The sequence below is a fragment of the Caretta caretta genome, chromosome 11 (assembly GCF_965140235.1).
Source record: "Caretta caretta isolate rCarCar2 chromosome 11, rCarCar1.hap1, whole genome shotgun sequence".
NCBI lineage: Eukaryota > Metazoa > Chordata > Testudines > Cheloniidae > Caretta > Caretta caretta.
This window is the reverse complement of record NC_134216.1, coordinates 37,425,996-37,452,348: the sequence shown is the minus strand read 5'-3', so window position 1 is coordinate 37,452,348 and position 26,353 is coordinate 37,425,996. Positions and strand designations below refer to the sequence as shown.

Sequence of the window (26,353 nt, the reverse complement as noted above, 5' to 3'; positions counted from 1 at the left end):
TGATCCCAGGTCAGATATCTGCATAATTAGGGTTGCCAACATTCTACTCACACAAAACCAAACACCCCTGCCCCGCCCCTCATCTGAGACCCCGTCCATGCCCTGCCTCTTCTCCGAGGGCCTGCCCCCGCTCACTCCATTCCCACCTCCCTCTGTCACTTGCTCTCCCCAATCTCACTCACTCGCTCATTTTTACCAGGCTAACTCAGGGGGCTGGGGTGTGGGAAGGGGTAAGGGCTCCAGCTAAGACCTCCAGCTAAGACCGGATTGGCAGGTAGTGATCGATCTATCGGGGATCGATTTATCGCATCTAGTGTAGATGCGATAAACGATCCCCAATCGCTCTGCTGTCGACTCCGAAACTCCACCGGGGCGAGAGGCGGAAGCGGAGTCGACGGGGGAGCGGCAGCCGTCAATCCTGCGCCGCGAGGACGCAAAGTGATTCTAAGTCGATCTAAGATACATCGACTTTAGCTACGCTGTTCTCGTAGCTGAAGTTGCATATCTTAGATCGATTCCGCCCTCCCCCCCCGTAGTGTAGACCAGGCCTAAGGGTGTGGGCTCTGGTGTGGGGCTGGGGATGAGAGATTTGGGGTGCAGGAGGGGGATCTGGGCTGAGGCTGAGGGGTTCGGAGTGCAGGAGGGGGCTCTGGGCTGGGGCAGGGTGTTGGGGTGCAGGAGGGTATGAGGGCTCTGGCTGGGGGTGCAGGCTCTGATGAGGGCAGGGGAATATAGGATTTGGGGTGCAGGAAAGGGATCCGGGCTGGGACCAAGGGGTTCGGTGGGTGGGAGGGGGACCAGGCCTGGGATAGGGGGTTGGTGCTGGGGGATGTGAGGGCTCTGGTTGGAGGTGCAGACTCTGGGGTGAGGCTGGGGATGAGTGGTTTGGGTGCAGGAGGATGTTCTGGGCTGGGACTGAGGGGTTCAGAGGGTGGGAGGGGGATTGGGGCTGGGGCAGGGGGTTGGGGCCTGGGAGGGGATCAGGGTGCAGGCTTCAGGTGGTGCTTACCTCAAGCAGCTCCCGGAAGCAGTGGCATGTCCCCCCTCCTGCTCCTACACGGAGGCGCGGTCAGGTGGCTCTGTTCACTGCCCATCTGCAGGCACCACCCCCACAGCTCTCATTGACTGTGGTTCGCTTGAGGCAGGGGCAGCGCACAGAGCCCCCGGCTGCCCCTACACATAGAAGCCGGGCAGGGACATGTCAGCTGCTTCCTGGGATCTGTGCAGATGGGGCCAAATCTTTAGTTGGTATAAATCCTAAGCTGGTGAACTCAGTGCAGCTATGCCAATATACAACAGCTAAGGATCAGTCTCATAGTTTTTACCATATATAAAGCACCAGTTCCTGAACTTAGAGTTTAACATTTACTTCTAATTAAACATTCCTTCTGAAATATATTATAGTGTAGTTAAATGCTTCATACTGACTCTCTAATATTGTATATAATTTAGTATGTAATACATTATTTATTTTTATTATTGGAACATCCAGGAGCTATAGTGATGGATCAAAAACATGCCAATATGTTACATTTGCTCTTCATAAGTGTGGAAGTATAAAGGTGCTTTGTTTCTACTGAAACTTTCTGTGAATTGTGTGGTCTGAATTTCTCATGTGCAACATTTTGGACAGCTAGGCCTCAACTATTCCTGTCAAATTAGTTAAAAGCTGCAGCATGAGTGTGCCACAGATGTGGCACTCAAGGGGCTAAAACTGGTTAGATTGTCAGATTTTATCTAAATCAATTCAGAGACAAACCTCTAGGATTCCAGATGGATTTCTCTCTCTGACACCAGAAAATATGAGAGAAAATAGTCCAGTGTGTTTGCTTACTGCTTTTTCAACCATTAACCTTTAAAAGTAACCACAGCCTTCTGTCATTCAGGAAGCAAATGCCAAAAGTTATATAAAAATATTTAAAGTCAAATTGTGGAAATTTACAAATATACGTTCCTGCTCTTAAACAGAGGACAGTAAAATCACATTCATTTACCTGCAGGGCCCTAAATAAATTATAAATTCATAACCAGTTGTTGTAGGTGTTGACGGCATCATACTCTCAAAAAAACAAATAACCAGCAAATTAAGAATGGATTCACCTTCTGCTTCCCTAATAGTTATTCTGTAAACACCAAGGAAGATGTATCAAATCCAGGAAGAAGCTGCTTTTGAAAATTCTCAAATTATTTTTTAAAAACATACAGGACATATTAGAATACAAGTCCTTCAGCTCTCTCACTATGTGCCAGGTTCATCCTAGCTGGTTCAGGGTGTGCAAAGGGGAAGAGTGGGTGCAAGAAGCTCCCATCCTCTGCATGCTCATCCAACTGCAAGACATGACAAGTTATCCCTGGAGCATAGGGGTCTCTCCTGCCATACTCCCCGGGATGGAACACATCTAGGGCCTAGATGCTGTATGTCCTGGAGAACCTTGAGGGAGTAGCAGCAGGCATTCTCCCAAGCATGCTGGGGAGCTATGGAAGGAATTCTACCTCTCCAAGGAAGTTCCTCCTAGAGAGTTGCAGCCCTGCACTGCCCATCATACAGACCACTGTCAAAGTTGCTTGCCTGAGGCCTATATAAGGCAGATGTAGCCATGAAGCTCAAGAAAGATGTACTATCAGTTTATCCAATTATAGTTTTCAAGTTTTCAGACTCTTGAGAAGCTATTGCTCGCTGAATTTTCTTGGTTGTGGTCATCTTCACAGTACCCTGACACCTTTTCAAGGAAACGGTTTTCTTAATCTGAAAAAATATTGAGTCAGCTATATATTTGTTCTAGGGGTGGATGTGGATTAACCATACCTCCTTTTCTATGGTTTTCATGATCTCTAGTAGCCTTAAAGTCACTTTTAATGTCCCTCATTCACCTGGGGTGAAATTCACCCCTCATGTGTTGCAAGTCTGCACACAGTAACAAGCTTGGTGCATAAATTCAGTTATCTAACTTGCTCTTTGTTGTCTATTTTTGCATCTCCCTAAATATACGATTGAAGTTTGCCTTCACGCACTCTGGTACAGATACTCTGGTATCTGAAGAGATGGCACTGGGCCATGACAATTAAAGGACATGACAACTGCAACTAACCGCTAGCAAAGGAAAATTTCAAAGCAAATCACAGAACACTGACATGATCTTTTTGCTAAAAACTTGTATGGAGCAACATAATGATGTTTATTGAATCCTTTAATGCTGTCAGCTGACTTGGTTTGTGGAAATAGTTGTTTGGGTTTGGATGCCTAACAAATCTGTATGTCAGCTGAAGGAATACTCATTAGAGCAGAATGAATGATACACTGTCTGAGCCCTTTCCCATCATCAAGGAAGTCAAATGAATAGTTATTGACACCAAATTGCTCTGGGCTCTATTTTTAGGAACAATACATGAGGGGTTTCCATCATTTAAGCACAAATTGGAAATTCATTGTCTTGACTATGAGCCCTCACAAAGACCATGAAGAAGTTGGGTTAGATTTTTATACTCTAGAGGGGCATACTTATCCTCAGACTCACAACTAGCTTCTGACTAGTTCACAACTTCAGCCAGAAACTATTGCCATATAGTCAGTCTGAAAAGGACCAAGATCACCTCATGGCCACACGCAGAATTAACTGTCAGTTATCACCACAGAGATCATTCTAAATTTATTCACCATTTATCTGTGTGAGCAGGTAATGCACAAGCTGTGAAATACCTCCTAATATCAGGAGTGACATCTCTGCAATAGATTTGTATAACTTTCTACAATCTAAGGATTTTATAAAATGCTAAAATCTCCCAACAAAACAGTGGTTTTCTTCCCACCTTTCAGGACAGATGGGAAGGTGCAAACTTTCTTTTTTAATCTGTTTATTGTGGCAAGGACTTTATCATAAACTTTCATTTTACTCCTTAATCTGAACACTGTGCAACTTGGGCTCAGTATGAGTTTCTTTTTTTTTTTTTTGCCAAGTAATATACACCCGGAGTTCCTGGGTATAGACAGTGGTCTGTCCCAGTGTCTGACAGTTGGACCCTGGGTCTGTTCAGAAGTCCAGGAGGAAGTGTAAAGTATTCTCTGAAGTAGCTAGACCTTAACCCATCAAGTACCTTATAGTTTAAGTTGGCTCATGTCTTTGAACTCTTCTTTGAAGCAAATGGGAGGCCACATATGTGGTCTGTGTGTAGAAAGGTGTACTGCTGCATACTGTACCAGCTTCCACCACCTAGTAATGATTGTATCCAATACCTACCAAAATGAGTTACAGCAGCCCCAATGCAGATTACAAAACCATGATTTAACATAATTATGTTCTCAGCTGATCTTCCTGCCCAACAAAGATGAAAGAATTTGGCTCTTCCAAATGTGGCAATATGCAGGTCTAGGAGTAGTGAGGCATCCAACAAAACACCATGGCTTTGATCCACATTGACAGTCTGGTTTGATGCCCTTGATTGTCAATTATGTTAGCATATTGGCAAATTCTATAAAATTCTATTTTATTTTTTCTACCAACATCACATCTATTTTAAATGGGCTAACTTCTTCTGAGTATTGATGCATTTTGTTGATAGTGGGGGTTACTTTCATGGAAAAAGAAATATTGCAGGAGTTAAAAGTATTGAACCATGTGGGACTCCATATGGTAGGGATCTGGATGACAAGGAGTGGGTACTCATTATAGGAATGAGAAAATCCAGCATTGTGCTGTCCTATTTAAAGATTTTGTACATTTGTCGTCAGCACCAGTGGTGGTGAAGGCTGCAGAAAGATCTAGCAGTATCAGAGGTTGGTCAGCTTATCCCTACCAGGAGAAGGCTGTCCATAGTGTTGAGAGAAGACATGCTGTTAGTGATAAGGTTGCTGATGTTAAGCGCAGATTTCTTCAAGATGAGCTAGACTATTGCATTTTTAAGGATATCTGGTAGGTCACCTTCTTTGAAAAGGGCATCAATGATCTCCCTTATCAAGGAGAGGGATAAGATCCTCATTATACTTCATGGAGCTATGGAGGACAGGGATTATGTTTGCAGGTGGTGAGTCAGACATCCCTTAGAGTCTCCTTGGCTCTTGATTGGGTGACTAGGCCAAACTCCATCAAACAAGGTGGGCTGGGAATCATTCCAAATTTGAGTCTAGTTTCTTTTGTCTCTGTAAGTTTTGCTCTGATTTTGTGGGAAATTGTGGTGGGAATTTTTTACGCCGAACATGACTTGGCTCTTGGGGGCAGATGGTGGGATTCTAGGTCAATTGCCCAGTTTACTGTATAAAATAATTCTTCTGGTCTAGCTTGGTCTGATTCAGTTGTGTTGGAGTGGAAGTTTCTTCTGGATTCCTTTATAGTTGCTATGTATGCCTGTAGTTTTTCATGGGTTATGGCTGGGAGGGTTTTGCACAGAAGCGTGCTCCATTTGCCTGCCTTCCTGTTTTGTTTTTTGTAAATCAATGGAGGGCCATGGTTATTAGGGTTGCCAATTTAAACTCAATGTATTCCTAGAGGTTTCATCACATAACATAATCTTTAATGAAAGATTAATTTGTTAATTCTTGGAGACTCCAGGGCAATCCTGGAGGGTTTGCAACCCTAATTGCATGGGTCATGTTAGAGTAGAAATCATCATGGGGCTCTCTTATCAGTATTTTCAGAATAAAGCTAAAACATGATCTTGTCATCTTGAACTGTGCAGTTAGATCGGTGATTCCTGAATATTTTATCACATCTATATTAACCAGATTAAGAAGCTCTGTCTTCAGCAATTGAGATGGTTAATACTTTTATATTTATGCCACCCAAAGTGTGCTACCTGTCTTCCAGAACAAATAGTGCCACTGCCCCAAAATGTAATAATCTAATAATAGACGTACAGGTAATGAAGCTCATTGCACTGACCTCCAGCTGAAGAACCAATCCCAGAAAGAATGATAGAATATCACTTTGTGAAAGGGACACTTCATATGTGAAATATTAGGGCCACGTCTAGCTGTAATAGTCACCAAAGTACTAATTAAGTGATAATCTAATATCCTTCTATCCTTGGGCACACAAGGCAGTGATAAAATGTATTTACATGAACAATTCAGTCATCTTTAGTGTCATTAACTATCCCACACTCTTATGTCTTGTTGGTACTTTTCCTACAGATGAGCTGATGCATTGTATATTATTATCAATTAAAATACATTGTTAATTATTATTAAGCAATAACAGATTACATTGAAATGCTTATTATAAAGGCTGCAATTATATATTGAGTGTGTAACATTCAGTATAACATTAAAATAAGGTTTTTTGTACAATAAAATAGCCAAAAGAATCAAAGCATTATAAACATATGGTAGTTTGGTAGGTAGCCTAGCCCATTTCTCTGTTGAATAGATTTAACTTAATATGGATCCCATCTTTGTAAAATAAAAAAGAATGATTGATACTTATTACTATAACCTCTCCTTGATGCCATTGGATAATACACTTGTTTCCAACTTAATTTGAGGGGGTAGATGGAAGGCTAAAAAGTTTGTAACTTGGTACAATTATGATTTATATAAAAATTACTCTACACTTTTTGGTGGATTAGATACTTGTGTGTCTTATCATACTACAAAATAATAGAGACCCTTTTTGTTAAATGATGTGAATAATTTTAATTACACTAACTGGAAAAGAAAATGTATTTATAATCTGAATTGTCTGGAACCTAAAATCTCAGATCATTACTTAGAGGTAGATTTTTTTAAAAAATAAACAGTTTAAGAACTTGGAAAACTATGCTAATAATTTCCCCCCAGGTCTTGTAGTTCATAGATTGGTACCAGCCATCTTTTGAAACACCAGCTATCTAAGCTTTACCTGCATCACTTGACTAGAATTCCCCAATACAACTGGGTTTATTGGATTCAAGATGGGGGTTGTTCTCTGATTCCAATTTTAAAATGTGAAGTCCTTATTTTATTACCTCTGACTCAAGAGCTGTAGGTAAAAAATGATATCACTCCACAGTTTATCATTTGAATATGTTTTTACTTAAGTAGAGTATCACATATCCAGTTTGCAATAGTTTCATTAGAGATTGACTTCTATAGCTTTAAAGATTGTTTCCTCTTTTTCAGGGGACTACACTGGAGTTTCCTGTATTCGTCAATAGTGGGTGAGTAATTTTCTTTCACACAAGAAGTCATACCACAGCCAAGTGTACTGGTCCCTGGATAGGGGGTTAGATCTGAAAGCCTAGTGTCAAATTGTCACCCCGCAATGCATCCTCAAATAAGTATAGCTTCACTAGACCTGAGAACTGAGTCCAGAGAGAAGCCAGGAAGGAGCCAGTCAGTTAAGAAAGCATGTAATCTTATAATAGCAGACAGAGACCACTAAGACAGAAATAATCGTACAACACTTGGATTCTTCACAACCGATAGTTAACATATCAAAGAAAAAATAAAGAACTAGAACTAAAAGACCAAGTGTGATGCTGTATGATTGAAATATGACCATTTATATCATTGATATAATTGATATAAGACATTAGAAAATTACAACAAATCTTGTACAAAATATATCATGTCAGGTGTCAATGGAAAAGCTTTGATGGACTAAATAAGATTATCCTGTGTAAATCTATGTATCATCACTGTATGAGAAGTTATGAATATTGCCTTTGTATCTATATCTCAAATGTGTTTGTTCCTGGGGTAACACCCCTAGGGTAGTTTGCATTCAGTCTAGCCAGCCTTTCTGAATGGACTATTTAAGCTTGATGGCCTATTAAAGACACTTTGCTCTAACAATGGGCCACAGAAAAAACTTGCTCCGCCTAGATAGCCTTCCTGCGGATGCTTCAGCACAGATATGGGCAATAGCTGCCACTGTGAGTCATCAAAGCATGTAAGGACATGCAGTATACTCATGTGACCCTGTACTCTATCTTAGAGCAGTAACTTTCCACAAACAGAGGTTGTGACCTGTGTTTGAGCCCATAAATTTCCAGGCACCTGGCAAAGTGTATAAAAGACCTCTGAGATATCTCTATTTGGCCTCTTTTCTGCCTTGATTCTCTGAACTGTTGATTGACAGCTAAAAGGAGCGTATTGAACTTTGGACCTTCCAATCTTTTGGAAGTTACCAAGGAGACTTTACAAGCCAATGGTCTATAGCATCACTGCTACAGACCTGATATAAGGACTTTGCAATTATTGTAGGTATAAGATCTATTAACCATTTTTAACTCTCTTCTTCCTTTCTTTTATTAATAATCCTTTAAATTTTAGTTACTAAAGGATTGGCAGCAGCATGATTATTGGGTAAGATCTGAGTTATGTATTGACTGGCTAAGTGACTGATCTCTTGAAATTAGAAGGACCATATATGTGATGAAATTGGTTTTTAATAACTACTCATCATAGAATCCAGTGACTGGGTGGTGAGATAAGGGCTGGAATGCCTAAGGAGGCTGCATCTCTGACTTCTTGTTAACTAGTGTGGTGAGACAGAAGTTTACTTTTGTTACTGACTTGGTATAATCTAATGATAGAATAACCACCAGTCTGGGGTGAGTCTGCCCTGTTTCTCAGCAGTTTGTTCTGAATCTGGTACGCTCAGCTGTGACCTATTGAGGCATGGTGACACCAAGGGAAAAGTAACAAGGGATTGAGGAGTGGACAGGTTAGAAGTTTATAAGTGGGGGAACCACTGGAGAACAGTTTCCCGACTGTGAGATACTCCATAGTACAGAAAATGCAGCCACTGTCGCAGCTCCACAGGCAGTATCAATGATATGAAAGATAATGTCATTTGACCTCTGGAAATCCTGCCCTGAACAGCCCAGGACAGCACACTTGCAATTGCTCCCAAAACCTCCTGCTAAAGTTAGTTCTATAGGAAAAAATCACTTTGAAACACCGAGAAAAGACTGAAACAGTTAACACAGTGTTTCGGAAATGCTGTTCGTGCAAATGGTTTCTGGGATGCAGTTCTTCACAGAAAACCATGAAGCTTCAAGGAGCGAATAAAGTGGTGGAGTGGCATGGCGGCTCCCTGCACAGTACTTGCTGGTGGGCTGCAGATAGTCAGCTGTTCTCATAGTGCTGACTTTTCCCTTTATTTCCTTCTGCTGCATTGCACCTGAGCGGAATTTCATGACAGAGTGGTAAAAAAAAGCCTGAGTTCGTCTAGAATAGTGGCTCTCAACAAGAGGTACACATATCCCGAGGGTAGGCAGAGGTCTTCCAGAAGGTACATCAACTCTTCTAGATATTTGTCTAGTCTTACAACAGGCTACATAAAAAGCACTAGCAAAGTCAGTAGAAAATAAAATTTCGTACAGACAATGACTTGTTTATACTTCTCTAACTACTACACACTGAAATGTAAGTACAATATTTATATTCAAATTGATTTATTTTATAATTTTATGGTAAAAATTAGAAAGTAAGCTATTTTTCACTAATAGTGTGGTGTGACACTTTTGTATTTTTATGTCTGATTTTGTAAGCAAGTAGTTTTTAAGTGAGGTGAAACTTGGGGATACGCAAGGCAAATCGGACTCCTGGAAGGGGTACAGTAGTCTGGAAAGGTTGAGAGCCACTGGTCTACACTAATTGCTCAGCATCAGTGTAAATGCACTGCTATATAGGCACTAGTTTTTCTAGTGTAGACACATACTAAGTGAATTCATTGTTGTTAGCCCCAGAGGCAGAAGTCTTCAACTTATTCATATATAGCAGTAGTACAAGCTTCCTCATATTGCCCCATTACTCTGCCACAATCTTTGCCCTGGGATGAATGCCTCAATAGCTTTCTTATTTATTTAAGCCCAGTTCAGCAAGGTACTTCAGCACTTGCCTAACTACAAGCAAGTGAGTTGTTCCATTGACTTCAGTGATTATTTTTCCCCTGAGAACTCAAACAAAGGAGTCAATATATTCAATGGTTTGTGATGTTAGACACATGTCCAGTAGGAGCTGGTTTGAGACTAACAAGTTATTTCGCATTGATCAAAAATAGCCATTATATGATAACAGTTTTGTCACTAGGAATCTACACTGGATTTCAGCTAACTGTGTAAAGGTGAAAAATTCTATAGCCTATTGTTTCTACATCCTGGAGTTCACCATTATAAGATATCTACATAGTTGGTGAATGAAAGTATTTCAAAAAGCAATATGTATTGATAGGTAATCCAAATTCTGCCATGTTTGTACCTCACTCCTGCAGTTCTATCTAGAAAAGGAAAAAGTACTTTACTAACCATAAAATTATGCTTACTCCATCACAATCAAAAATAGATCCCTATGGCTGGGAAAGAATAAGAAATTAAGGAAAATTACAGCTTGCACTAACTGATAGCTAACTAGTCCTGTTAAGGAAGATGGAGAGAAACAAAGGAAAAATAGCTGGTGATAACCACCAACAGCTGCAAACAACCAAAAGTTTTGTCCGATTCTCACTTTATTAAGGCCACCTTATATCACTCTGCCAGTATAAGAAGCCCTTAAAATAGGGATAAATCACAGTCACACCACTAATGTCAGTTTGCACTGCCAGAATGGCGTAAAGTGGCATTAGTGTAAATGAGAATCAAGCCCTTTTATTCTCTCACACACACACTCTCTCTCTCTCTCCTACCCCCCCCTCCATCAAGTATAATACATGATATTATCTGCAGAGTTCCATCAGCTGAACTTACTATACTTCTCTTATTCCCTTTGCTATAACTGGTAAATGATCACGTCCACAGTATTTCATTTTCTCTCATATGGCATTACTAATTAAGAACTTCTGAGGAATTGCATATTTAAATCTCAGTCAATACATTGTTACATGGAAACTTTACCTCCTTTTTTCTCTGTGGCTGTGCCTGTACTAGTGATATTTGTCCTAAAACTTTCTACTGTTGCTAGAATTGGTGCAGCTGTATCCATGCAGCTGCAACAATGAGATATATTAGAGGGAAATGTCTATTGTAGATGTAACCTGTCATCAGAATACCCAGGAGATGGGGGATGGTATGGAACTTACTTTCCCCAACCTATCGCCAAAATATGGTGACTGCAATGTAACCCCTCTATGCCTGCTACTCCATTTTAAGGCTGGAGAAGAGACTGTTGTCCTATGCTACTTGCGAGGGGCTTCAAGGGCAATTTCCTCTACTCTAACCAGCCTATTCTGGGCTGACAGCATGTTCCTTGGTGGCATGCCAGGGGTGCAGAAACCCCTCCTCATGGATTTTCCATTCACAGTCCTCAGGAAGTGTGGGGCTTAAGTGGCAGGAAAGGTCTGTTCAGCTCTCTGCTCAAGGGGGAATTTCGTCCAATGTGATTCGGGAATCATTTCCACCCTTCTATCAAGCAGGTATTAAATACAGGAATATCAACTGTTTCTGAATTAAAATCTATTTACACGTTTCACTTCATTTAATTCAGCAGATTATTTGATGAAACTATTTATATTCTGATTTGTTCATGTAATGTAATTCTAATGTATTTAATTATTGGGTGCATACTAATCGAATAAAATTAGCTGATGAAGATGGATACTTAGGTTCAGTGAATTAAACAGTAGTTTCATGTCTTTTGGTTTGGAAGCCTTTTACAACTTTTTTTTTTGTGTAATATGAAACAGGCTATCTGCTAAAAATCATGTCAGTGAATAAGAATGGTAGTAATAAATGGTTAGTGTTTGCTTATAATGTAGCTTCCTTATTAAAATGAATACATCCTTTAATAAAACCTTTCCCATTTTATTCTTCTTTTCTTCTAAATCTGTAAATTTATACTGTAACAAACAAAAAAAAAATGATTTATCAGAATGCTGCAGGGATTGTCAGGAGTGGACCCATTTAAAATTTATGCACCAAGATTTATACACTGATGATCAAAAATAGCCCGCACAAGCAACTGTTGTATACTATGATGATAAAGTGTTCTGTGAAGTACAGAAAACATGTGATAAGGTTTCAACTAAAGGCTGCTGTTAAATATAGAAGACTATCCTTCTGTTTGACTTTTCATAGAACAATATTCATAAAGCAATGAAAACCAAAATAGCTTAATTGGGCACAATCATGCAAAATTAAATGTTTAAAGCCAGAAGAGGTTCGGAGAAGGTTAAATTTTAAGAGGAAATACTGTAACTATTTGAGTTATGAATAGATAGGTAAATAGTATCTGAAAATCTAAGCATACAGATTTATTAGACACAAAAACAGAACATGTTTGATTTCCATGTTTATTTATAGACTCATTTGTACTGACCTGCAAACAGCATGCAAACCTGCAAATATTACAGTTTAAAAACTCAAAAAGTGGGGTTATAGTAATAGAAAATTTTATTAGAACATGAGATTGCTTAAATATTTACAAAATATGCCTTAAATCTTGACATGACAATAACATTAAATGAAATTCAGAACCAATTTGTGTTGGTATTGCAGAAAGATAAACTGATTAGATTTTGAAGATATAGTTACAATTAGGGCTGCCAAGCAATTAAAAAAATTAATCGTGATTAAACGTGCTCTTAAACAATAATAGAAAATCATATATTTAAATATTTTTGGATGTTTTCTACATTTTCAAATATATTGATTTCAATTACAGCACAGAATACAAAGTGTACAGTGCTCACTTTACATTTATTTTGTTTAAAAATATTTGCACTGTAAAAAACAAAAGAAAGTATTTTTCAATTCACCTCATACAAGTACTGCAGTGCAATCTCTTTATCATGAAAGCTGAACTTACAAATGTAGAATTATGTACAAAAAATAACTGCATTAAAAAAAAGTAAAACTTCAGAGTTTACAAGTCCACTCAGTCCTACTTCAGCCAATCGCTCAAAGAAGTTTGGTTACAATTTGCAGGAGATAGTGCTGCCCGCTTCTTCTTTACAATGTCACCTGAAAGTGAGAACAGGTATTCACATGGCAAAGTTGTAGCCAGCGTCTCAAGATATTTAGGTGCCGGATGCGCAAAAGATTCATATGTCCCTTCATGCTTCAACCACCATTCCAGAAGACATGGGTCCATGCTGATGAGGGGTTCTACTTGATAATGATAGAAAGCAGAGCAGTGCAGTTATGTAACAAAAAATAAATCTACATTTGTAAGTTACACTTTCACGATAAAGAGATTGCACTACAGTACTTGTATAAGGTGAATTAAAAATACTATTTCTTTGTTGTTTTTTATTTCAAATATTTTCACTGTAAAAATGATAAAAATGAGCACTGTACACTTTGTATTCTGTGTCATAATAGAAGTCAATATATTTGAAAATGTAGAAAAACATCCAAAATATTTTAATAAATTTCAATTGGTATTCTATTGTTTAACAGTGCTATTAATCACAGTTACTTTTTTTGAGTTAATAGTGTGAGTTAACTGCGATTAATCAACAGCCCTAGTTTCAATGTTCTACTAATAAGGAATGAACAGATATTTATAACTATATTTGAGGTCACTTATTAGTAAGAGAGATCCAGCTAAAATACTTTCATTACATTCCAAAATATTGAAAACAAATAATTTCAAAACATAGAATGTTTTGAATTAAACAATTTATTTCTGATGTCACTTTCAGTTTAAGAACCACCAATGTTCACTTAGCAGAACTGGTGGCCATTTTGGAATGTCACGAAAATTCAGTGGATAACGTTCCTTCTTTCAGAAGATACATCCATGCTAGATGTTAAGTGTCTATTACAATCAGGTCAATTCTGTTTTATCCCACTTGACACTTTTCTTAAGGATCTGTGGTCAGTAGTATTGTATTTATCAAATGGGGGTGGTATTAATGGATTCTGGCAGTCTTTGAGAGAACAGGTTATCCTGTTTAAACTACAGTAATATAAACCTGCTTTTTTCCCCAACCAACAATATCTAAAATACTTATTTTCTTCAGGCATAGCTTTCTAATAATAATATAATAATACAAGAACTGTGCTGAATTCTCATTTATGATGTCAGTCTTGCACTTTGAAGCTCTGAGGCTGTTTGTAAACAATGAAAAATTAGCTTCCATTATAATTTGATTTACAACCTTCTTCAAAATGCATATTACATACAGAAAATGTAATGAAACTACAATTTTAGAGCTTTCAAGTCTATATATTTTAGTCATAGTGCCAGGATTTTTGGAACATACTGCTGATGTGGTATACTGTAAAATATTCACCAATGATTTATAGTGTGGCTTGACTATGTAAATATAAAACTAACATTGTTTAATTGATTTAAATCAAGTTTTGCAAAATAAAATAACCCCATCCTATAACTCATTGTATTGCTCAACATATTCATGTAAATTAGGAAAAGTGAGGGAATGAGCAAAGAATTTAGAATACACAAAATTTTACGTTTTCTTTATTGGTCTCCTGCAAAATGTATGTATCCCCAAATCTAGATGACATTCGATCACTAGTTTGTAATTATAAATAAACATGAAGTATGGACAGAAGATCATCCAATGTAAATATGAATCACATGTGACTGGTCTTTGCAGGCAAGACTATTTGTGTGTTTATGCCTTCACATTGATATACCTGCTTTAAGTAATGGCATACTTAAAGTCAAGTTTCTATCAGATAATAAACCTAAATCCTTTACATGTGTCTTGTGAGAAGCAAAACATTTTGCTCCCCTTCATCTCTTCTATCTACTTGTGGCCTTGGCCAACACCTCCTGAAGTAGTGGAAGAGCTACTAATAGCTTCAGTAGGCAAAGGATCAGGCCCTTGTACCTCTTCAAAACACTGTGTAAACATTAACTAATTCTCATAATTAATCATAAGGTGATGACCCCTTTGGTACTGATCCGGCAAAGTACTAAGACATGTACTTATCGTTCAGCATACGAGCAGTAGCTTTGTGGCACTACTCATGCTAAAAGTTAAGCACATGCAGAAATGGTTTGTTGGATCGGAGCTAAACTGCTTGAGCACCTTGCAGGATCAGGTCCCGATGAGGCAAGACACAACATGCAGATTCTATAGGGAGTTTGGAACCTTTTGGCCAACATGTGGATGTTAATGACTAAAATGATTGTGTACAGTTATACTGACTACCTGACAACAACTTTCAATCTTCAGGCATACAACCTAAATCCTTGAAGAATGTGCACTGAAGAGAAAGGAAAATGTAACCTGAGAAACCAAAAGCTAATGACACCACATCTAAACAAAAATAACTTTCCTTTAGCAAGAAGAATCAGAAGGCAGAAGATATGCCCATTAGCACAAGATGAACACTAACATCATTTAAATGGCTGCATCACAAATAATGAAATACTGTTTACATTTATGGCAAAATTAGGGGCAGGATTCATCTTAGAGTACATCCATCATGTACTATACTGAAATTATGTACATTATAATAAAACATGCAATAAGTAATTAAACGTTTTAAAGTATAATCAATATAGTTTACAGTGTGCAATACACAAAACTTGATCATAATTTCCTCTGAAGCATATACAATAAGTTTTCTAATTCAAAAATCATTAAGAATTTTGTCCACATTTAGAGAGCTGTAGCTTTCCCATCTAATTAAACCAGAAAACAGGAATGGGGAGTTTTCAAGCTAAATTTTTAAATCCGTATGTGTTGCTTGTACACAGAAATGTTGCCTGTCCAGAGTCAGTGGAGATGCAGAATGCATAGCAAATTGTGGGCATTCCATAAGAATCTTTGAAAGTCAAGATATTGTGTGCTTCTAAATCACTTAGGCACTTTGTACATACTTGACGGTAGTATTTTCAATCATAAATAATATATTCAGTGCACGACAGCTGTATAGAACTGCTCTGTCTAGTTTCTATACCTAATCAAGGTATTTGCATCTGGAGATCTCTTAGTTCAGCTGGAAAGTGCTAACTCCAAGCGCTGAAACAATTAGGGCTTTAAGCATGCAGAAGCACATCAGCAAAAACTTAAATCATGATTGGCATTTGCATTAGGTGCTTCAGTTGAACCTCTGGGAATAATTTTAAGCTTTGCATGCACACGTTTGTATGCCTAGTTCCCCGATTTTGTGCTTATATTGTATTCTGAAAACCTGCTCTTTTGTCCAAATACATTCCAATAAGTAGTCAGTCATTCCTGCTTTGTGCATTATTACCAGATTGTAATTTACAAACCAAAATAATGAATGACCCCCCCAAATAAAACATTAAAAGCCCCTAATTTGAAATCCCAAATCTGTCCTCAGCTGAGTATCCAAATGTTGTGAGATTGATGGTAATATCACATATTACAAACATATTACATTTACAAACATCAATTTTTTTTACACATAATGGGCCTAATTCTCCTCTGCCTTGCACTTTATGTAGTCACATACACCTGTGAAAGTGGGTTAAAATGTGATTAAATGAAAATGGTAGCATTCTGTACCCACTTTGTACTGGTATAATATAGACTTAGATAAGGTAGGGGACAATTGAGAATTAGTGGTCTCATCCAAAAACACATAAGTCAATGGAAAGTTTCCTATTGACTTCAGTGGGCTTTGGATCATGTTCTAGGTTGATGATATATGCTAAACCATCTGTGATATATTGAAATTGAAAGCATATTAAAATATAGGCTTCATGGATGTAACTAAGTGAAGAATTTGCAAACCAAAATGTGCATATTATATCCTAACAGACACATACTATATTGGAAACAGGACTCCACTCTGTAATCCCTTTTTCTCTGAGTAACACCCCTTTCTTTCCCATCTAGGTAATATTCTGTAGGAAACAAACTTTCATTTCACTGTAATTTATATTCATAACAAGCAAGCTATTCAAGTTTCATTTTCTGTCAGTAAGAGCATCATCATTTTTATTTAAAGTTCTTCATTTTTTATAGAGCTTTGAGACATTATAAAATAGAAATATCTTCTAATGGTGCTGTAATGCCTTCAGGCTTCCAGACTGTGCAAGTCAATGTTTTTAGTCATAAACTAAACATAAACTAAACTAAATAGAGATTTCAATAATTATACTTATTTATTGATCTTCACACAATTCTTTTCAATATTGCTTTGAATTTAAAGATTATGGTATGAAAATGTTTTCTGGAGATTTAAGATCCATTTCCAGTCATAAAATGAGATATCCATATGCAGTTCACAGTAAGTATGTTTTTGCAAAGTGTTTGGTTTTATGAATAATTTAACACTTTACTACTTTTGTTTTTGTTTGCAAGGATTTTCTTTCCTATAGACACAATAATGACCTTGTTTTGCTTTTCATATATCCTTGGTTGAACTTACAGACTGTTTTCATGGACTGCCTTAAGTTGAATAATAAAATAATTGTGGAATTGCCCTTTGTAGTTTGTCTGGTCTGCTGTCTTTCATTTCCATTGCTCTTTCCTTTGGCCAAGTCAATGAGATTTTAAAAAAGCAACATTCTGGCATGTATAATAAGCCAGTACCATCTCATATCCCAATAAACTCTATTTCTGTTTGTGCAACTGCTTAGTCCTTATATGCTGCACTTTTCTGTTTTATTTTTTCCAGAAGGGCTCACAGGAGCTTTAGTCAAGTGAATTATCAAAGTCCCTTGAGTTTAGGGAAATGTCTCTGTTTCTGGTAATGGATCACAACACACAAATTTGGTCACTGAATTTGCTTAATATACACCAGCACTATGTTGATCTCTGAACACTTTCCCTGATAACTGTCTCCTCTCTGACTGTTGGTGTCAGTCTGTTTCATGTGGATGTTGTTTATATTTCTCCATGGCTGTAAAATAACGTTTTTGTACTTTATTTTCTACAACTGCTTTTATTTTCTGCTAAGTATCTTATTTTTTGTCCCTGATGTAATTAAGTTCACAGCATGTCCGGGTGTTCCTAAGTTATGTGTGCAAAGTTTCAGTTTGTAATTACAATCTGGTAATGCATGAAGTGGGTATGGCTACTTAATGGACAAAAGAGCAGGGTTATAGTGAAACACTGAAGTGAGAAGCTAGTTAAGCTAATGGGGATAAATCTGGTTGAGAAACTATATTGCAAGATTAGGGAGTGAATAAAATAAGCTGTCCTAGAAAGGGAAATATCAGCTTAATGAGTAGAAGGTACAGCATAGTGGAAAAGATAATGCCATCATTACCAGGGAGCAGCTCCATGATGAAGGCCATGGGCCTGATCCTTCACCCATAGAAATCAATAGCAGTGCTCTCATTGAGTTCAGTGGCTGCAGGTCCAAGCCCCACATAAGTGGGTATCTGGCTAAATTAACAGAGCAACTAAAGATTGTACATTTTAATATGAGAAATTGACATGAAGGGCAAAAATGAAGTTTTATGCTAGTCACATTAATGTTAATGATGAGGTAAATGATGAGGGGGATGCACTGATGGAAGAAGTGAAAATATTAAGAAACAATGGGCCAGAAATATCTGCTCTCACAGTAATTTTATATTTCAGCTTTTGGTCCCACTGACTAGGAAGCATCAGGCCTACATGATTTTAAAAAATGTAATTAAACCTTTTAAACCTTAAAAAAGGTTCAGATAAAGTTTGGATTGAGTTTGGGCTCAACTAGCCAAACTGATTTGCTCATTGCTGATTGTACGTGTCTTACTGAAGAGCCATCAAAGACTTATATAGATTGTCTGTTGACTTTCAAAATTAAAAATGAACACAAATAAATGATTGCTACCAATTTAAAGAATTAACGGTTATTCTTCAAGACAAACAGTCCTTTATTCTTCTGGTTTTGAGCCTACTGCTAGAACTAGGCTCCTCTCTGCTCTGTTTTCACCCTCCGGCACTACCTGAGCTCTGTTGCAAGAGGCAGTTTTGGCTGTTCATCTCTGCTCTTCTCATGAGGAAATTACTCCAACTACCACCTCAAGGAAGTTAAAATCTTTCTTTCCATTTAAATATAACCCCCATTTAACTCACATAAGCTGCAAACAGACCAGGTAACGAATCCGTTCCATTTAGTACAACATTTCCTTGTGGTCAGATCATGCTAGCCTTATGTTGGTGGGAGTACATGGGTGAGTAACTTCTCACCCATGTGCCTAAGGCCCTTACTGTGACCAACACACACACACACACACAAGACCTGCAACAAGAGGACAACGGGACTCAAAGTCACATTTCCTAATCCCATCCCAAGTAATATAAAGCCCCAGCTTCTGCCGAGGCTTCTATAACATGGAGCTCCAAACTGCCGGGAAGGTATCCAGGGTAAGAAGTAGTTTACCAGTTCTTACTGTTTCCTAAGAAAACCTACCTACCAACTTGTTAGACAGTACCTTATGTTGCATTTATAACTATATAAATCAATATATCATACACTAATCACTTCTGGGTTGAATAATATAATAATTATATATAACCAGACTCTCAATTATTTAATGTTGCCCAAAGAACCCAAACTACTCTTTCTTAAACTCAAAAGTATCCAGCAAGATACAAGACCCTTTGAATAGCCCCATGCCATATTTATGGCTTAGTTTAGATGCCTGCATGTCTTGTCAGTTGTGCATTGAGGGCCTGATCCAAAGCCCATTGAAATGAATGGGAGACCATCAGTTTACTTCAATAGCCTTGGTTCAGGCCCTGAGTGAGCAGTTATTCAGTCCTTTAATAATTAGGTAACACATCCAGTCCCATTTCTTTAAAATGTAGAACACTGTGTCTTTACTTACTTCCTGAAAAGGAAAAAGAAAAGATATTAAAAACAAAAACAAAAGAACTCCTGTGAAATTAAAAAACAAAAACTTCTTTGCAAAAATGAGCGCTGGTTGCTAAGTGACAACAATGTAGTCACCTATCACATCATTTAATCCATGTACTTAAAAGCAAGAAAATGAATAGTTAAGAGACATAAAATGTATACCTCCCACATAAACAAACACATTATTCTTATCAAGTATGAATGCTTAGTTTATCACAACACAACCTCCTTAGCTCTTACCCTAAATAAATATATTTCCTTCACATAAAATTGCAAAATACAAACAAAATGTCTTTGAATAAGAAAAACCAAGATGAGCTCCATATACACTGAAGACATACTGGTCAGTCTCAAGGGCAAGTCCACTAAACTTGTGACCATACTAGTTCTAACCACAACTAATGTAGAGAGACAAGGTGTAACAATGCTGGTTCTGGCGGGACCCAACTGAAAGTGCCAATTCAGGACAAATTGCTTAAAGCAGGGCAATTATAGCCCAAGGCTGGTGTTCCTTTGCACACCAAGGCAAACCAAACCAGCCAAACAGAGAAGACTTTGGTTTTACCCCACTGGCTAACCACAAGTCACACAATCAATTCCCTTAGACACTCCAGTTTCCAAGTATCACCACCAGTGCCACTTGTTATCGGGACAAATGGTTATGAAAACCAATGCCCCAGAAGAAAAGAAAAAAGGTTCTATCGATCCCAAAGGATGAAGTCCCAGACCCAGGTTAATATACAAATTAGATCTTACCCACAAATCACGCTGTTGCCAATCCTTTAGAATCTAAAATCTAAAGGTTTATTCGTAAAAGGAAAAAGATATAGATGAACACTAGAATTGGTTAAGTGGAATCAATTACACAGGGTAATGGCAAAGTTCTTGGTTCAGGCTTGTAGCAGTGATGGAATAAACTGCAGGTTCAAATCAAGTCTCTGGAGTACATCCACAGCTGGGATGAGTCATTCATTCCTTTGTTTAGAGCTTCAAGTTTGTAGCAAAGTCCTTCCAGAGGTAAGAAGCAGGATTGAAGCCTAGATGGAGGAGCTGCAGCAGCTTTTTATAGTCTCTTGCCATGTGATCTCTGCTTTCCTTGTCCCAAAGAGAAGCTGTCCATCACATGGCATGGAAAAACCTCAGAGTTCTGTCCATAGGCAGGTCCCTGCATGCCTTGCTGAGTCACAAGGTGTTATCTGCCTTCTCTCAATGGGTCAGTTGTATAGCTGATGGTCCTAAATGGGCCATCAAGCAGGCTAGGCAGAGCTGACACCAACTTGTCTGGGGTGTCACCCAGAAGCATAGAACAAGTTTGAACTACAGACAGTATACAGCCAATACTTATAACTTTAAATACAAAAACAATACACATATACAGATAGCATAATCATAATCAGCAAACCATAATCTTGTCTTGAACACCTTATTTGACCCCCTTTATACAAGATTTGGTGCCACTACAGGACTTTGGTTGCAAAAACGATCTATACGGTCCGAGTTCATGACAATAACATCACACAAGGTGAATGAAGTAATACCTTTTATTGGACCAACTTCTGTTGGTAAGAGAAACAAGCTTTCAAGCTTACACAGAACTCTACCTGAGGAAAAGCTCTGTGTGGCTTGAAAGCTGGTCTCTCTCACCAATAGGAGTTGGTCCAATAAAAGATATTACCTCACCCATTTTGTCTCTCTAATGTCCGGGGACTGACATGGCTACAACTCCACGGCCTACTGCTAATATATGTGAATAGACCCATCTTTACAGGTATCTGTCCTCCAGCCCATCCCCATTTGTCCGTTTATCTATCTGCTGCGTCTTCCCTAGATTAGGGAAACAAGGTGGGTGAGGTAATATCTTTCATTGAACCAACTTCTGTTGGTGAGAGAGACAAGCTTTCGAGCTTACAAAGGGAAGAGCTCATGTTTTACCTCAAAGAAGAAGAGAAGAGCTCTGTGTAAGTGCCAAAGCTTGTCTCTTTCACGAATATAACTCGGTCCAGTAAAAGATATTATCTCACCCAGTTTGTCTCTCTCTAACATCCTGGGACCAACACGGCTTCAACAACACTACAAACAATAAACATAGATTGTGAGCTCTGTGGGGCACTGTCTTTGTGTTCAACTGAGTTGTACAGGGCCTAGCACACTGGAACCCAGAAACCTGACTGGGGTTGGTAGGTGCTCCTGTAAAATAAAAATAACAGTAACAGTGTACAAATCAACAGCATTGTACACTTTTTCTATTAAATAATATAAAAGTTATTCTTGAGAAACTGAAATTATAACTTTACCAAAAATGCTGCTATATGTCAATAAATGCATTAAGTGATATTTCCCATTTAACTGTCTCTCTTAAAGAGAAAATATTCAGATACTGAAATAAAGCTAAAAAAAAATGCTTTTTAAAAACTCTCTGACCCCAGGTCTTCGTGTTAAGGTGGTTGTGTTGGGGTGAAGCATGCCTTTTCTTTTACTAGATAAGAATGTGTTTCTTTGTTATAAGCAAGACTTGCTGTGTCCTATAAAGGGCTGTAACAAATTACTCTCCTCCCTGCCACAAGAAACGATCTCACAGTTCTTTCCCCACGCTTCCCCTGTGGTGGCAGAGCAGTCCACTTCCCCTTACAAAAGCTGAGATGTAAAGACTTAGTCTAGTCATTTGTGGGCAATGTAAAATTTGTGATGTGCTTATTATTCGTTCTCTTGCTTTTACATGCTTTGTTAAGCACTCTATTGTGAGCACCTTGCCTTAACTCGTGTTTTTGCAAACAAGTTTTTGTGTTTGGAACTGTACCTCCTTTTAGGGCTGTTGTTGCACATGGGGCAGACATCTTCATTGAGCTATTCATAGATTTAAAGACCAGAAGAGATAGGGTTAGAGATATGGTAATCTTCGATGGCCTATGCTATAGATGAGAACTTCACACAGTAATTTCTGCATCAAACCCAATAACCTGTAGTTGAACAAAAATATATATTTTAGAAAAACACCTAGTCCTGACTTAAAAACTTGAAGCGATTGAGAATTTACAAAATCCCTTGGTAAACTGCTCCAATAGCTAATTATCCTTGCTAATTTAAAAATTGGCCCACTACATCCAGTTTAAATTTTTGCAGCTTCAACTACCAGCCACTGAATTCCTGTTATGCCTTTGCCTACAAAGCCCTGTGGTATCAGAAATCTTCTCTCTGTTGTAGGTACTTACATATTGTGATCAAATCACTTCTTAACCATTTCTTTGATAATCTTAACAGAATAAGCTCCTTAAGTATCTCATTGTAGGCATGTCTTTCAAACCTCAAATGAATCTCATAGCTCTTTTCTGAACCATCTCAAATTTTTCAACATCATTTAAAAACATGGATACCAAATCCAGATAGCGATATTCTTTGTCCCTAGAAGTATGACTTTGCCTTTGGCCGAATTAAAATGCATTTAGTTCACACTGAGGTGTGCAAGACATGTCTTCCTCATTATTTACCTCTCCACCAGTCTTTGTCATGTGAAAGTTTTATTGGGAATAATTTTTACATTTGCTTCCAGACCATTGTTAAAAATATGGAGTAGCATTGGGAACAGAACCACTCTGATATGTTGGCTTCCCATTTAGATCTATCTATTTTAGTCAATTTAATATGGATTTTTAATTAGAATATCAGGTGGTACTAGGTTGAGGGCCAAAATCTTGGCTCCATTTGGGAGTTTTGCCATAGACTTCCATGAGACCAGGATTTCACTGTAGGTATATTACACTAACACAATTACCTTTATTAAACAAACATAATATTGTCAAAGAGCTCATCAAGATCATGTGATGAGAACTATTTTTCATTAAAATGTGATGATTAGCTTTAATTATATTTCCATCTTTCCTTTATTGATTTTAGTCCTGTAATACCCTTTCCATTATTTTGCCTGAGCAAATGTCAAACAAACCAGCCCATATTTATTCAGGTCATCCCATTTACCCTGATAAATTCTGGCAAAATGCTGGCCAACTTCCCCCGTTTTCCAAGATGCATTAAAAATTAACAGCAAAGGCTCAGAGAACTCTCCAGCCAACTCTTTTTAAACTTTTGGGTGACATTTGTCTGGAAGGCTCATTTATCTGGACCTGATTTAGGGCCCAACTGGAGTGGCACAAAACAGATTAGTGGGAATTGTGGCACCTTAGAGACTAACAAATTTATTTGAGCATAAGCTTTTGTGAGCTACAGCTCACTTCATCGGATGCATTCAGTGGAACATACAGTGGGGACATTTATATACACAGAGAACATGAAACAATGGGTGTTAGTATACACACTGTAACGAGAGTGATCATAGAATCATAGAATATCAGGGTTGGAAGGGACCCCAGAAGGTCATCTAGACCAACCCCCTGCTCGAAGCAGGACCAATTCCCAGTTAAATCATCCCAGCCAGGGCTTTGTCAAGCCTGACCTTAAAAACCTCTAAGGAAGGAGATTCTACCACCTCCCTAGGTAACGCATTCCAGTGTTTCACCACCCTCTTAGTGAAAAAGTTTTTCCTAATATCCAATCTAAACCTCCCCCACTGCAACTTGAGACCATTACTCCTCGTTCTGTCATCTGCTACCATTGAGAACAGTCTAGAGCCATCCTCTTTGGAACCCCCTTTCAGGTAGTTGAAAGCAGCTATCAAATCCCCCCTCATTCTTCTCTTCTGCAGGCTAAACAATCCCAGCTCCCTCAGCCTCTCCTCATAAGTCATGTGTTCTAGACCCCTAATCATTTTTGTTGTCCTTCGCTGGACTCTCTCCAATTTATCCACATCCTTCTTGTAGTGTGGGGCCCAAAACTGGACACAGTACTCCAGATGAGGCCTCACCAATGTCGAATAGAGGGGAACGATCACATCCCTTGATCTGCTCGCTATGCCCCTACTTATACATCCCAAAATGCCATTGGCCTTCTTGGCAACAAGGGCACACTGCTGACTCATATCCAGCTTCTCGTCCACTGTCACCCCTAGGTCCTTTTCCGCAGAACTGCTGCCTAGCCATTCGGTCCCTAGTCTGTAGCGGTGCATTGGGTTCTTCCGTCCTAAGTGCAGGACCCTGCACTTATCCTTATTGAACCTCATCAGATTTCTTTTGGCCCAATCCTCCAATTTGTCTAGGTCCTTCTGTATCCTATCCCTCCCCTCCAGCGTATCTACCACTCCTCCCAGTTTAGTATCATCCGCAAATTTGCTGAGAGTGCAATCCACACCATCCTCCAGATCATTTATGAAGATATTGAACAAAACCGGCCCCAGGACCAACCCTTGGGGCACTCCACTTGATACCGGCTGCCAACTAGACATGGAGCCATTGATCACTACCCGTTGAGCCCGACAATCTAGCCAGCTTTCTACCCACCTTATAGTGCATTCATCCAGCCCATACTTCCTTAACTTGCTGACAAGAATACTGTGGGAGACCGTGTCAAAAGCTTTGCTAAAGTCAAGAAACAATACATCCACTGCTTTCCCTTCATCCACAGAACCAGTAATCTCATCATAAAAGGCGATTAGATTAGTCAGGCATGACCTTCCCTTGGTGAATCCATGCTGGCTGTTCCTGATCACCTTCCTCTCATGCAAGTGCTTCAGGATTGATTCTTTGAGGACCTGCTCCATGATTTTTCCAGGGACTGAGGTGAGGCTGACTGGCCTGTAGTTCCCAGGATCCTCCTTCTTCCCTTTTTTAAAGATTGGCACTACATTAGCCTTTTTCCAGTCATCCGGGACTTCCCCGGTTCGCCACGAGTTTTCAAAGATAATGGCCAATGGCTCTGCAATCACAGCCGCCAATTCCTTCAGCACTCTCGGATGCAACTCGTCCGGCCCCATGGACTTGTGCACATCCAGCTTTTCTAAATAGTTCCTAACCACCTCTATCTCCACAGAGGGCTGGCCATCTCTTCCCCATTTTGCGATGCCCAGCGCAGCAGTCTGGGAGCTGACCTTGTTAGTGAAGACAGAGGCAAAAAAAGCATTGAGTACATTAGCTTTTTCCACATCCTCTGTCACTAGGTTGCCTCCCTCATTACCTGATCAGGTAAGGCGAGCTATTACCAGCAGGAGAGCGGGGTGGGGAGGGGCGGAGGGGGGAACCTTTTGTAAGTGATAATCTTGACGGCTGATTTGTGTCCATTTATTCAGGGGACACCATCATAGGGCCTAATCACATCAGCCACACTATCAGAGACTCATTCACCTACACATCTACCAATGTGATATATGCCATCATGTGCCAGCAATGCCCCTCTGCCATGTACATTGGCCAAACTGGACAGTCTCTACATAAAAGAATAAATGGACACAAATCAGACATCAAGAATAATAACATTCAAAAACCAGTCGGAGAACACTTCAGTCTCCCTGGTCATTCAATTACAGACCTAAAAGTGGCAATTCTTCAACAAAAAAACTTCAAAAACAGACTCCAACGAGAGACTGCTGAATTGGAATTAATTTGCAAACTGGATACAATTAACTTAGGCTTGAATGAGGACTGGGAGTGGATGGGTCATTACTCAAAGTAAAACTATTTCCCCATGTTTATTTTCCCCCCACCCCCAACGGTTCTTGTCAACTGCTGGAAATGGCCCACCGTGATTATCACTACAAAAAGATTTCCCCCACCCCACTCTCCTGCTGGTAATAGCTCACCTTAAGTGATCACTC

At 38.9% G+C, this 26,353-nt stretch overlaps 1 long non-coding RNA gene across 2 annotated transcripts in view; it reads left to right on the top strand.

The window, feature by feature from the left end:
- Positions 1–26,353, top strand: part of LOC142068540 (uncharacterized) — a 149,780-nt gene that overhangs the window by 50,729 nt on the left and 72,698 nt on the right. For both annotated transcript variants that reach the window (XR_012664367.1, XR_012664366.1), the window contains exon 2: positions 7,091–7,128. This is a non-coding gene — a long non-coding RNA (uncharacterized LOC142068540). The remainder of the gene's footprint in view (positions 1–7,090; positions 7,129–26,353) is intronic.